Source organism: Antechinus flavipes, chromosome 2 (assembly GCF_016432865.1).
Source record: "Antechinus flavipes isolate AdamAnt ecotype Samford, QLD, Australia chromosome 2, AdamAnt_v2, whole genome shotgun sequence".
Lineage (NCBI taxonomy): Eukaryota > Metazoa > Chordata > Mammalia > Dasyuromorphia > Dasyuridae > Antechinus > Antechinus flavipes.
The window spans coordinates 549,849,991-549,863,493 of NC_067399.1; the positions used below are offsets into that span (position 1 = coordinate 549,849,991).

Below are 13,503 nucleotides of genomic sequence, written 5' to 3' on the forward strand. Positions count from 1 at the left end.
TGGCTGGGTAAATTGTGGTATATGAATGTTATGGAATATTATTGTTCTGTAAGAAATGACCAGCAGGATGAATACAGAGAGGACTGGCGAGACTTACATGAACTGATGCTGAGTGAAATGAGCAGAACCAGGAGATCATTATACACTTCGACAATGATATTGTATGAGGACATATTTTGATGGAAGTGGATTTCTTTGACAAAGAGACCTAACTGAGTTTCAATTGATAAATGACAGACAAAAGCAGCTACACCCAAAGAAAGAACACTGGGAAACGAATGTGAACTATCTGCATTTTTGTTTTTCTTCCCGGGTTATTTATACCTTCTGAATCCAATTCTCCCTATGCAACAAGAAAACTGTTCGGTTCTGCAAACATATATTGTATCTAGGATATACTGCAACCTATCCAACATATAAAGGACTGCTTGCCATCTAGGGGAGGGGGTGGAGGGAGGGAGGGGAAAAAATTGGAACAGAAATGAGTGCAAAGGATAATGTTGTAAAAAAAAAAATTACCCTGGCATGGATTCTGTCAATATAAAGTAATTATTAAATAAAAATTTTTAAAAAAAGAACATTAGTATTTATTCAAAACATTTACCCAGTGTGCATCCTGAACTATATTGAGCATTTAGATACAGAAAATAGATATCAGAGGCAAAGGAAAATGAAGATGAAAAGAGAAAAGTAAAATAATCAAAGCAAATTGAAGTTAGAAGCTAGCACCCTTGCTCCTTCTACTGTCTTATTTTTGTGCCTTAAAAGGAAATTTTCTAGAATCTGCGTAATACTAAAAAAATAGTAATTTAGACAAATATACCTGAGAGAACTAGAGATATTAACCTGTGCTATAACATCATGGAATAAGGTCAATGACAGAAGTAATGCTGGTTTCTCAAATACCCATGCCATTTTTTCCTCTAGAAAAATCAGCAAAGAACTGTAAATTCCTATTTAACATCAATAAAAGCTGATCGCTTGTGACAAATTTGTCAATAAAAAAAAAATAAGGCTCCATGTAAACCAAAATATTTTTAGCAGGTCTTTTTGTGGTATTAAAGAACTGACAACAAAATAGAAACTTGTTGTTTTGTGAAATTAAGGTTTATTAATTTAATGGAATATTATGGTGAATAATGAATAAAGAACACAATGAATAAAATCAGATATGAAACGACTTACTTGAACTGATGCAAAGTGAAGTAAACAGAGACAAGAAAAGTACATACATAAATTCAGCAAGAATATAAATAGAAATAATTACATCCTCAAAAATAAACAATTAAAATAGGAAAAGTACAAAGAACATAATATCCATAAAGAAGAGATATGAGGGACAGCTAGATGGTGCAATGGATACAGCACCAGCCCTGAAGTCAGCAGAACCTGAGTTCAAATCTGATCTCTTAAACTTAATCTCTGACACTTAAACTTCCTAACTGTCACTTAATCCCAATTGCCTCAGGAAAAAAAAGAGGAGGTAGGAGAAGGAGGAGAAGGAGAAGAAGAGATGTAATACTTTCCTCCCAATATCACTCCTTTGTACTCTTTTGCAGAGTAAGAATTTGTGGATATGGAATATTGCATATAATGTCAGATTGTTTTGATCTTTTGATCAATTTTGCTAGAATTTTTCTCTCTATTCAAGAAATTCTTTGTCATACAAAGAAATATCTTTTGGGAGAAAGGGACACAGAGGGAAATTTAAGAAATGTAAAAAAAATCAATAAAAAACTTTTAAAAATATGTTAAATAATACAAGGTATTATTGTTTATTACAATGAGAGAAGTTTTTGGAAGTATATTGAGTTTAAAAAGTGAAACCGCTTTAATTAATTAATTAAATTAGCAATTAAAGCTATTAATTAAACCTCTATTATTCAAATCAAAGCCAAAAATTTCAAAACAATTTGTGAAAAAATATGGCAATCAAGAAACTGTGCTTAAATTTTTATATTATCATTTGATAATAATAATCACATTCATATGGTATTTTAAGGTTTACAAACATTTTCCTCATAGTAACCCTATGAAATAGGTAATATAAGTAGTATTATTCCTTATTTTATACATTAAGGAAATGAGACTCAAAGAGGTCATTCACTTACAGACTAAGAGTTGGACTATGACCTCAGAAGTGATCTAATCCAATCACTTCATTTTATAGATGAGGAAACTGAGGCTCAGATACATTAATTGACTTGTCCAATGTTCTTATTCAGAGACAGGATTGAAGATAACTGTCTGCACACATAAGGCCAATGTTCCTTCACATTTTCTTAACTATAAGGGAAGTATTGAATTAGATGACTACTAACAGAGAGTCCTTTTCATCAAGAATTCAAGATAAACAAAAATATTAGCTAATTCAATGTAGATTATATTTGAAGCTATGGCTAATAACTAACATGAAAAATTTTTTTAAATTTTTATTTAATAATTACTTTATATTGACACTCGTTTCTGTTCCGATTTTTTTTTCCCTCCCTCCCTCCACCCCCTCCCCTAGATGGCAAGCGGTCCTTTATATGTTGGATATGTTGCAGTATATCCTAGATACAATATATGTTTGCAGAACCGAACAGTTCTCTTGTTGCATAGGGAGAATTAGATTCAGAAGGTATAAATAACCCGGGAAGTAAAACAAAAATGCAGATAGTTCACATTCGTTTTCCAGTGTTCTTTCTTTGGGTGTAGCTGCTTTTGTCCGTCATTTATCAATTGAAACTCAGGTCTCTTTGTCAAAGAAATCCACTTCCATCAAAATATGTCCTCATACAATATCATTGTCGAAGTGTATAATGATCTCCTGGTTCTGCTCATTTCACTTAGCATCAGTTCATGTAAGTACTAACATGAAAATTAAATAATAATTTTTGCTAAAGGAAAACTAAGAAAAGAATGGGATAGAAAAGCATGAGTGCCAAAAAAAAAAAAAAAAAGGGGATAGAGAATTATTTCAGTATGAACTTGGATGAAGTGTCAAAAGGGATTTTATGTCTATTGCACAAAAACTTCATATATTATTCTCTCCCTCACTCCCATTTCCTGAATGGGAAAAAAAGAGACAACATCCTTAAAAATAGGAAAGCGTCTTTCTTCTGGTTATTAGTTTGGGAGCAATGAAAAGATTTTAAGTACAGTAATCAAAGACAATGACAAAGAAAATTCAGTAGATAATTTTATGACAAATATGGGTGGAGGATCCTTTAAACTCAAAATGCTAAATGAAAGATTCACTGTTCTAATCTAGGCCTATAAATAAGTTTAGATAAGATTCAGCAATGGCAATGTGTGTGTGTGTGTGTGTGTATGGAATAGCTGCAACTGCTTAATTTGGAATTGGAGGGACTTAGTAGAAATCCTGGCTCTGATATCCTGGCAAGTCACTTAAATGATCTAGGCTTTAGTCTCTTAAACCGTAAAATATGGCAGCTGGCATAAATTAGTCAGTGAATAAACATTTATGGAGTTTGCACCTACTATGCACCTACTATGCTAAGTACTAGTTAACTTTTAATTTCCAGTGTTAACTATTAAACTCATTGATGGATCTAGGAAAAAAGGAAACTCTACATTATGGTCAGTTTTCTTATTAGTAATTTTCATAAGGGAGAGGCTGTATTCTCTAGGCTACACAGTCTAAAGTTGAGATACTGCTTCCTATTTTCATTCTGTGGGTGGTAGCCATGGCGAACAAAATGAGAAATATAAGAAAAAACTGTTAGCGAGCCCTTTTTCCATTCTGTAATATCTATAACTTGACCTTTCCTTTTTAAACACAGAACATTAATCAACAATTCCAATATTATTTTTAACTCTAAAAATTTTTACAATGGGAACAAAAGCCATTTCCCAGTGGATAAATGGCAAAAGGATAAGAAAAAATAACTACTTCTCAAAAGAAAAGTGGCAAATGATTAATAATCGTATGAATAGCAGCTCTAAATCATCAATAATAAGAATGAAAATCATAACAACCCTGGAGATTTCACTTTATACCCAGAAAAATGGCAAGCAAAAATGACAAAAGAAAGGAATACTCAAAACAGGGGGGCAGAGACTGTGAAAAAAAGGCATACTTGTATATTTGTTAGTGGAACTATTAGTTAATCTGTCCATTATGGAAAGCTATTTGGAATTATATTAAGTCAGTGACTAAGATGGCCACATCTTTTGACCTAGAAATACTACAGGTAGGCCCTAAGGAGAGTAAGATAGAAAGACCTTACATAAAACAGAAATATGCATAGCATCACTTTTGGAAATGCAAAAGCCTGGAAACATCATAGGTTCTCATCAAATGGAAAATAGTGAAGGATATTATACGTAATTATGAATGTAATAAATATTTCTTCATTGAAAGAAATTTTAAATGTAATAAATATCACTCTATTGAAAGAAATTGGGAATATAAAGAACTCAGAGAATCATAGTAAGACTTACATGAACTGATACAGAAATGAAAGTATATAGAACCAGAAAAAACATGATAGTAAAAACAATTTAAATGGAAAGAACAACAAACAAAATTGAATACTGTGTAATGATAATGACATAGCTTGTCCTTGAATAAGAGATTTTAAAAATATAATTCCTCCCTTCTTTTTCAAAGTAAGGGACTTTGGGTATAGAAAGAATAGATACTATCAGATATGGCAGCATTGATTAATTGTACTAGATTTTTCCCCTTTTTTTATTCTTTGTTAAAAAGAACATCTGGCTGAGTGAGAAACAAATAGGTGACAAAACAATAATTTAAAAATCAAAAATAAGATGCACTAAATTAAATAAAAAGGAAGGGATTTTTGTTGTGCTTTGTAGTCATATCTGCAATGACATAAAAGTGGGCTCATTTTATAAGGAAAAAAGGAGAGGGTATATACAGGTTAATAGATTTTGAAACTTAAATGTCTCATAAGTATTCTATAACCATATACCTGCATCAGAGCATGAGAAGAATGATATCATAAATAAGACAGGTAAGAAGAGTATCCTCTTAGAGAAATTGCTGCTGGGGGAAAAAAAAAAAGACCTGCTCCTTTATTACATTCTCAAGTGCCAAATGAATCATTCTGGAGGGTTATGCTTCACTGGATTTTATCAGTTAATTGTAAACCTAATGAAATATAGAGAATGAAGTGCTATTTCCTTATTGCTTATGCTCCTCCACTCCTTATCCTGTAAAAGTATCTTCATATGAAAGATTCAGCGTTTTATTTAAGGCTATTGGTAACTTGTTCATTATTTGACATATTAAAAATTGTTATTATTACTATGTGCATGTTTACATTGCACTTCATTGGTTAATTGGCAGGTTAATCTATCTCATGGTTAAAAGCCTAAAGTATATTGCCTTAAAGTAAAGGAAAATGCTTTAAAAAACCCACAAGAACAAAATAAACTTACTTTGAAGTTCCAGTTCACATAGGAAATTAATAAAGTGCATCTTGATAACAAAAAACATATAAATCAAAGTCAATCAACAAGCTTTTCTTAGAGGCTATTATGTTCCAGCCACTAGTTAGGTGATGGAAAAACAAAGAAAAAAGATGAAAATCCCTGTCATCAATGACCTTACATTCTATGGGAGAATGTGCAACATGGATATATACATATATGTATGTATATAGTATACAAAGATTATTTTGCAAATGATTATATTATATTGCAAAAAATACATAAAATAAATACAATGATTCTGAAAGTCATGTTTAATAGATCATTTTGATAACCATATGTTTTGTTTATTTTATTAACTCTGTGGATGTCATTATGCTAGGAGAATCCTGTTTTTTGTTAGGGTCCAAATGTCAAAACATGTAGTTGTATTCCCTCTCTGATAAAAACAGTCATTTCTTTATAGCTCTATTTTAAAGTTTCTACTTGAAGCTTTGAGGGCAGCCCTACAGTTTCTATACTCTTTCCCTTTCTTTTTTTTCTCTAAGTTTTATAATGTTGTTCTTTTCAGGGTCTTCCAAAGACAAGGAAACCACTTCCACAAAGTGACCATTTTGAGTTTGAAAACTAAGAGGCAGAACCACCTGAGTGATAGAACTCTTATTAAATAACTGTTGCAATTAAGATCTGAAGAGTTATATGATGGAACTAATAATTTTGTTTAGACTCCATAGATAACATCAAACTTTTTCAATAAAGGACAACTCAAAATCATAATGACTAAAAAGCAAAATCTTTTCAATGACATATATAAATTACAGATGCAAAAATACAAGAAATTCATTTTTATTTGTCAACCTGAAAAAAAAATTGCAATCCTTCTACATTCATTTGTCATTGAAATGAATGCCCTTTTGAAAACATTAATGTGGCATATACTATGTGCTACACTGTAGAAAAATTGTTTGTTTAAAACTACTAGGAAAAAGAAAAACACAAGTCACAACCTTTTGTTTGAAAATGAATGCATTTCAGGAGGTAAAGACTACTTTGTACTTTGTGAAATGCACTCATTTTAAACACAAAACAAGGGATTTCTATTTCATTTTTTGTCAGCTCCTTAAAGTGACTGGCTTTGTTCCACACAGCTGCATGCTGCATGGAATACTGCTGTTGTGTTTGCTTATTCACAATTCTCTTTCTAGCTGAAATAATGCTCTCACCTATGCACTTGGACAGCTTCATCAGGGAACCTTTTCTGAAAGCATGTAAATCAGTATTATGCAAAACTACTCTATAGCAGCTTTCCAAATTTTAAGTAAGAAATGGAGCTGGCTCTTTTAAAGTTGATCTTAAGTTTTGCTGCTGGGCATTTTGTATAATGATATTTAAGTGACATCTAAAATGGAATTAAGAAACAATTACTTGGCAATACTGAAGCAAGCAACAGATTGGGGAAGAAAGATAAAGTTTTCCCCTTTTCTAGACAGAGCAATAAATAGACAATAAATAATATAAAGTTAAAAAGAGACATCTAAATGAACTATATTCTATAATTTAGGATATGAAATAGGATTAAGCAATAAATATAGCAGAGCCTATAATTATTTTTTGATTAAAGAAAATGACAAGTTTGAGTAAAAAGTTACAAAGGTAAAGCATTACAGATGTCTAGAAATTAGAAAACATTAGGATTCCAGGACAATGATTTGTTTACCATATGAAGATGCCAATGAACAGGTGAAATCTGTATCTATTTCTAGATTTGCCCATTCATATTTGTTATGGTTTTAAAATGTGATGCCAAGTGTATTTCATGAATAAGATTATTTTGGGAGAATATTGTAAGCAGAGACATGATGAAAGGGAGGGGGAAATTAACAATAAGGTCAGGGAAAGCCAAAATATAGTAAGGAGGAATATAGGATGTAAAGGATAAAGGAGAGACAAGGGATGCAAAACATAATACGAGGAAGAATGATGGAAAATCTAATCATAAAAGTAATTTTGCTATGGCAAGAAAAGATGTTTAAATGTGGAATGTCAGAAAGTTATAAAATGTCTTTGGTAGTGTTGGTGTGTCTTCTAAATTCCCTTTTCAGTTTGGAGTAATACAGTACTCCCCAAACATTCTGCAATGAATAATACATCAGTCCATCCCCTTTTTATTTGTAATACATAATATGTTCTTCCTTTATTTTCAAACTCAGTCGTAGAGTTTGAGGAAAGTCAAGCACAGTGTTATCCAATATCACCAATGACTAGTTATTTACAAAATGAAGGGTTAGACTTCTTGACCTCTAAACTCTTAAGCAATGATTCTAGTATCAACTGATCTAAAGTAGAATAAAACCTCTTGAATCTACATTTTTTAGTCTTAGAATAATGCAGACTCATAGGATCCTAGCCTTAGAGATGGAAGGGGACTTACATGTCATTTAGTCCAATCTCTTCCTTTTACTTAAAAGTAAACAGAGGTCAGGAGAAACAGAGTAATTTTGCCCAAAGTCGCATAGGTATTGGCAGAAGTAGGATTTGAACCTGTGTCCTTTGATTTCAAATTCAGTACCATATTTGGAGTGGTTTTGGTTTATTTTTCCCTATAACAAATGTATTCCAAGATGTTGCTGATTCTTCCTTCAAGAAGTTTTCTAAGCATGTCCCATTCTATCATTTCTATCCTTTTTAATCTTACATCTGACCTATGGCAAAATAACATTTTAATTCTATTCTATGTATCTCCAAGTTAAATATTAAAATATCTTTTGATCATATTAGAGCTCTATTAAAAATGTTCAATGCCTTCTTATACTTTATGGCATAGTCTAAACTCCTTGCTAAATTCAAAATTCTCTATAATCTGCCTCCACACTATCCTATTCCTTTTCCTGAAGGATCCATAACAAAAGTCATTTACTGAAGCTATATCTTGTCTTAAATACAGCATACACTTTTCTATTAATATGCCTTTGTTCACATTCCTTGCCTAAAGTATCATCCCATGGGCTTTCTTCTGGCGTAACTCTACTGAAATCTGACCGAGAGCTTCTGTCTGTTTCTTTTATCCAAGAGGGAGGAATTGTGGGATACGAGAGAGAGGGATTATGGGTTTTCTCCCATAGTGCTCTCTGGCCCAACGAGCTTCAAGGGAGGTGTGAACTCATTGAACTTAGTTCTACTTAGTACCTTGTTTCAGGTTCTGCCCAAAACATCTTCTTGTAAGATTAGATCAACTCTAATTACTTAGCAGTTAGTAAGGATTCCAACATCTCCCCCTTTCTTTTGTTTTAAAACATAGGGGGTTTCTGAGGGGGTACACATAAATCCATCAATATGGGCCAGAACTTTGTAACAGATATACATGGTATACATAAATCCATCAATATGGAGGCATTATACATAATTTACATAAGTACATAGCAATATAACACAGGCTAGTAGTAATGTAACAACATGAATCAACCTAAAAATTTACACATGTCCATAAGTCCTAGAAACAGTCCAATAGGATTCCATTGTCCATTAGTTCATGTGCCAGGAATCCAATAGTTCCTGTAAGCCCTGAAGTACTGCAAAAGTCTCATCAACAATTTTTCATCTCAGGGAATCCAGTGATTCTTGCTGGTTTTTCAGGAACTGAAAGCTGAAGATTTTAAAGTTCTTTTGACAGTCTCATTGTTAGCCTTTTCCACCTGTGGAAATATAAGCAGATCCTCTTCCCAAGCAATTAACCTAATTCCCTTCTATTTACCAAATTTGGGATTTCTTCTCATCATCTGGTAATTACATTGGAGTTGTTTGCATTGGATATTGTCTTGTTGTCTTAAAAGGCCTGTATTCTCCCCAACTGTAATCCTGATTGCTTTTCTGTTGGTTGATGACATCAGAGTTCTGAATTTCTAAAGTCTCTCTGGGTGTAACCTCAGCTGCTATCATGCCCCACCTGTCCTTTGATTGATACTTTAGAGCTGGGCCCTGCCTCTCATTCCTCTGGGTCAATATACATTTAGAGGCCCAGTGAAAGCCTCGGTTACATTTTGGACATGGGGTTTTGGGTTTTCTCTCACCCTGTCTTCTCACTCTATCTCCATATCTACAATGAGCTCTCAAATGTCCAACTTTTCCACAATGAAAACATCGACGAGTTTCTCTAGAATTCCTCTGCCAAGAAGGACCTTGTCTTTCCATGTTCATCATAGTCTGGGCATAATAAGCATTTGTGCCCACTGTGGCACAGCGTCTAATGATTTCTTCTAAAGGAGCATTTTTGTCTAGCCCCCATATAATTCTCTTGCAAATCTCATTGGCATTTTCCTTAGCCAAATGTCTAGTCATTATTTCTGTTGCTGCATTGTCTCCAATGGTTCTTATTACAGCTGTTTGTACGAGAGAGAGGGATTATGGGTTTTCTCCCATAGTGCTCTCTGGCCCAAAGAACTTCAAGGGAGGTGTGAACTCATTGAACTCCAATGAGTAAAGGTGTGGACACAAGCCTTGTATTAATCAGTTCTACTTAGTACCTTGTTTCAGGTTCTGCCCAAAACATCTTCTTGTAAGATTAGATCAACTCTAATTCGTTAACAGTTAGTAAGGATTCCAACATCTCCCCCTTTCTTTTGTTTTAAAACATAGGGGGTTTCTGAGGGGGTACACATAAATCCATCAATATGGGCCAGAACTTTGTAACAGATATACATGGGAGATGGCTCAGTGGGTAGAGCACCAGCCTTGAAGTCAAAAGGACCTGAGTTCAAATCCAGCCTCAGACACTTAACAATTCCTGGTTGTATGACCATGGGCAAGTCACTTAACCCCAACTGTCTCAGCAAAAAGCAGTGGGTAGAGCAAAAAGCAAAAAGAAGAAGAGAAACAAACAGCTAGCAGAGAGAGAGGTCTTCTGGCGTAACTCTACTGAAATCTGACCGAGAGCTTCTGTCTGTTTCTTTTATCCAAGAGGGAGGAATTGTGGGATACGAGAGAGAGGGATTATGGGTTTTCTCCCATAGTGCTCTCTGGCCCAACGAGCTTCAAGGGAGGTGTGAACTCATTGAACTTAGTTCTACTTAGTACCTTGTTTCAGGTTCTGCCCAAAACATCTTCTTGTAAGATTAGATCAACTCTAATTACTTAGCAGTTAGTAAGGATTCCAACACTTTCTGGCTTTTTCTAAATCATACCCCATCCTTTCTCCACCTTCTCCAAGAATTAATCTCAAAATATTTCAGTTCAGGACTTCATCCTCTGACTTCATAGCACTTGAAATCACAGAAGCATAAAATTTCATGACAGGAAGAGATCTTAGAAGCCATTCATTCCAAACACCTTTTTTTTTTTTTTTTTTTTTTTTTAACATTAGGAAAGCAATAACTAGAGAGAGTAAAGGCTCTTGTCAAGAGTGGTACTTCATTTATAACACAGGCAAAAAACAAATCTTTTTTTTTTCCTCAGCAAATACTCTTTTCAACACTAATCACTAAGCAATTAATCATGTGCTACCTTAAGATTACTTGTACTGTTGTCTTGAATTATTTGATTTTCTGTAGTGGAATATCACTTCTCTCTGAACATGGCATCTTGTTAGAATCCTTACAAAGTGATGTCAGTTGCCTAATTTAGCATGGTACTTAGCAAATTCTCTAGCTCACTAATGTATTTAAGCACTCGTTGGATTACACACTTTTGGGAGTTTCACAAGTCAGTATTCAGTATGAGATTCACAAGTCAGAAACCCACAATCCCACTCTCTCGGAGGAGGAGTCAACCTTTTACACCGAGCATAAAAAGAGCTTCAGTGAGCCAGTCAGGGTCAGTTCAAAAGAAACCCACTCTCGGATGCGGAACCAGATTCATTCACTTCATCTCATACCACTGGTGGCTGGCCTCCTGCACTTCCCCCACTGAGACCAAGGCTGGTCTGAAAGGCTCTCCAGAAAGCTCCCCAGCTCCAGGCAAGGAGACAAGACTCAGAAAGAGGAAATAAACGGTTGGATTTTATCAGCTGGCTGTATTTGAGGTGATTATTACTCTGAACCGAAACTAAGGCTGCCTCCAGAAAACCTCCCAAGAAACCTGCTCACAGAGAGAACTATCTTATATTATAAAAAAGAAGAGAACACCACCTACTATATTTGGTAGAATCCCTTGCATTTAGCAATCATTCAGCATATATTAACAAGAAAAACATGAATAAGCACAACACAGCTTTTCTCTCTGGCCCCCACATTTAAGATTTGTGAAGGAAAGACTAGAGACAGAGAAAACCACAGAAGAGAAAATAGATAACTCTGATAACATAATTTTTGAAGTGCCCTTACAATATAATTTTATTATACCTTATACAAATAAATCAGTTTTTAAAAATGAGAACAAAGGAAAAGAAGTCAAGGGTTATTTTTCATTTTTGAATTTTTATCTGAATATATTTCCTGTCCTATTAGACTTACAGACCTGAATCAGTAAGATAAGAGAAGGGAAAAAAAAGACAGTTTTGCATTTTTAACTTGGAACTCATAAGATAGGCTTGGCAAATAATTTACTCCTCCATTCTTAAGAGTCAGGTCAAGTTCCTGAAAGCCAATATTCTCATGCCTTCAATGCTTGGTCAGAGTTGGCTATGCGATGGTAAATGTTTATAGATTAAGTTACAGAACAATATAATAAGTAATAACTTTTTTTGAAACTTTAAAAGAATAGTCATTTTCATATTCTTAAAAAACTTGCTCATTTATTTTTCCATCTCCATTATGATGGCTTTATCCAGCATTATCTGAGGTTCATCTTCTGATAAATTTTCTCTCAATTACTTACCAATTCTTTTTAACAAATTTGAGGGCAATACTTCTTGTGTAAACATATCAAATAATTTGAAAGTCTTAAAATTTTTTTCACCTTTTTTATTCCTTTTCACATGTTTCATGGCAAAATGGTGCCAAATCCTTCTTTATTAATCTCAGGGGCATTTAAAATGTTTCTTTTTTTTGGCTCAAACCCTAAGGCATGCATTATAATTTTTAATTTCTTTACATCAATGCTTCTGGACCCATTACTGTCAAAGAATACAAAGGTATCTTTAATTTCTTATTTCCACCCCTCAGTAAATTAGATTTTCATATTAAGCATTTTGTGTAATACTTGGTCAATAGTTAGATGCCATTTAGCATGACACAGTGCCCCACCCCATTGGGTCAGTGCCCTAACACTACTCTAAGACCCAGGCACTGCCATTGTGACTCCACACCATTAGTCTTGTTTATTCCCAATGGTATAATGGTTGCTAAGGCAAGCTCTGACTACATAAAATTAAGAGAGTTTATTCACCAACAAGAAATGCAGTTAAAATTAAAAGGGAAGCTAATAATTAGGGAAAGCAATCTTTGCTGGGTCTCATTTCTAGAACCATTTCAGTCACATAAGAATAAGAGTCATTTCCTAGTGGCTAAATAGTAGAATGGAGCTGAATAGGCAGTTTTATAAGAAAGAAATCTAATCGATAAATAGCCATGTAAAAATTCTTCAAATCATTAAAAATCAGAGAATTGTTGTTCTATTTCATATTTATGAGCTTATCAAGGTTGACCAAAAAATTGAAAAGGGCAAATGCTGGCTAACCAATAGAAAAGCAGGACAGTGATGGTCATTTAAGATTGATGGTCATTCTGTCATTCTAGAAACAACTTGGAACTATGCTCCAAAAGTCCCTAAATTGTGCATATCCTTTGACCCAACAGCTTTACTAAACTTATACTCAAAAAAGATCAAAGAAAGAACAGGACCCATATATGTGAAAAGATTTACAGAAGTTCTTTCTTGTGGTAAAAAAGAACAAGGGACAAAAGGAGTATTCATTAATTGTGGAAATGGCTAAACAAATTATAGCATATGAATGTAATGGAATACTATTTCCCTATTAAAAATTATGAAAGAGATGGATTCAGAGAAATTTCAGAACATTTGTGTGATATGTATCAGTTGGTACAGAATAAAGTGAGAAGAATAGGGAAGATAATTTATAAAATAAGAACAATATAAAGAAAAACAACTTTGAAAGAATTACTAATTCTTTGTAATAACATTGTAATCAATGCAATAATCAGGCATGAG

General features: G+C 33.6%; 1 protein-coding gene across 1 annotated transcript in view; it reads right to left on the minus strand.

Moving 5' to 3' along the window:
* The window catches only part of ENTREP2 (endosomal transmembrane epsin interactor 2), a 597,828-nt gene that overhangs the window by 45,019 nt on the left and 539,306 nt on the right, over positions 1 to 13,503 (minus strand). The window lies entirely within an intron of this gene.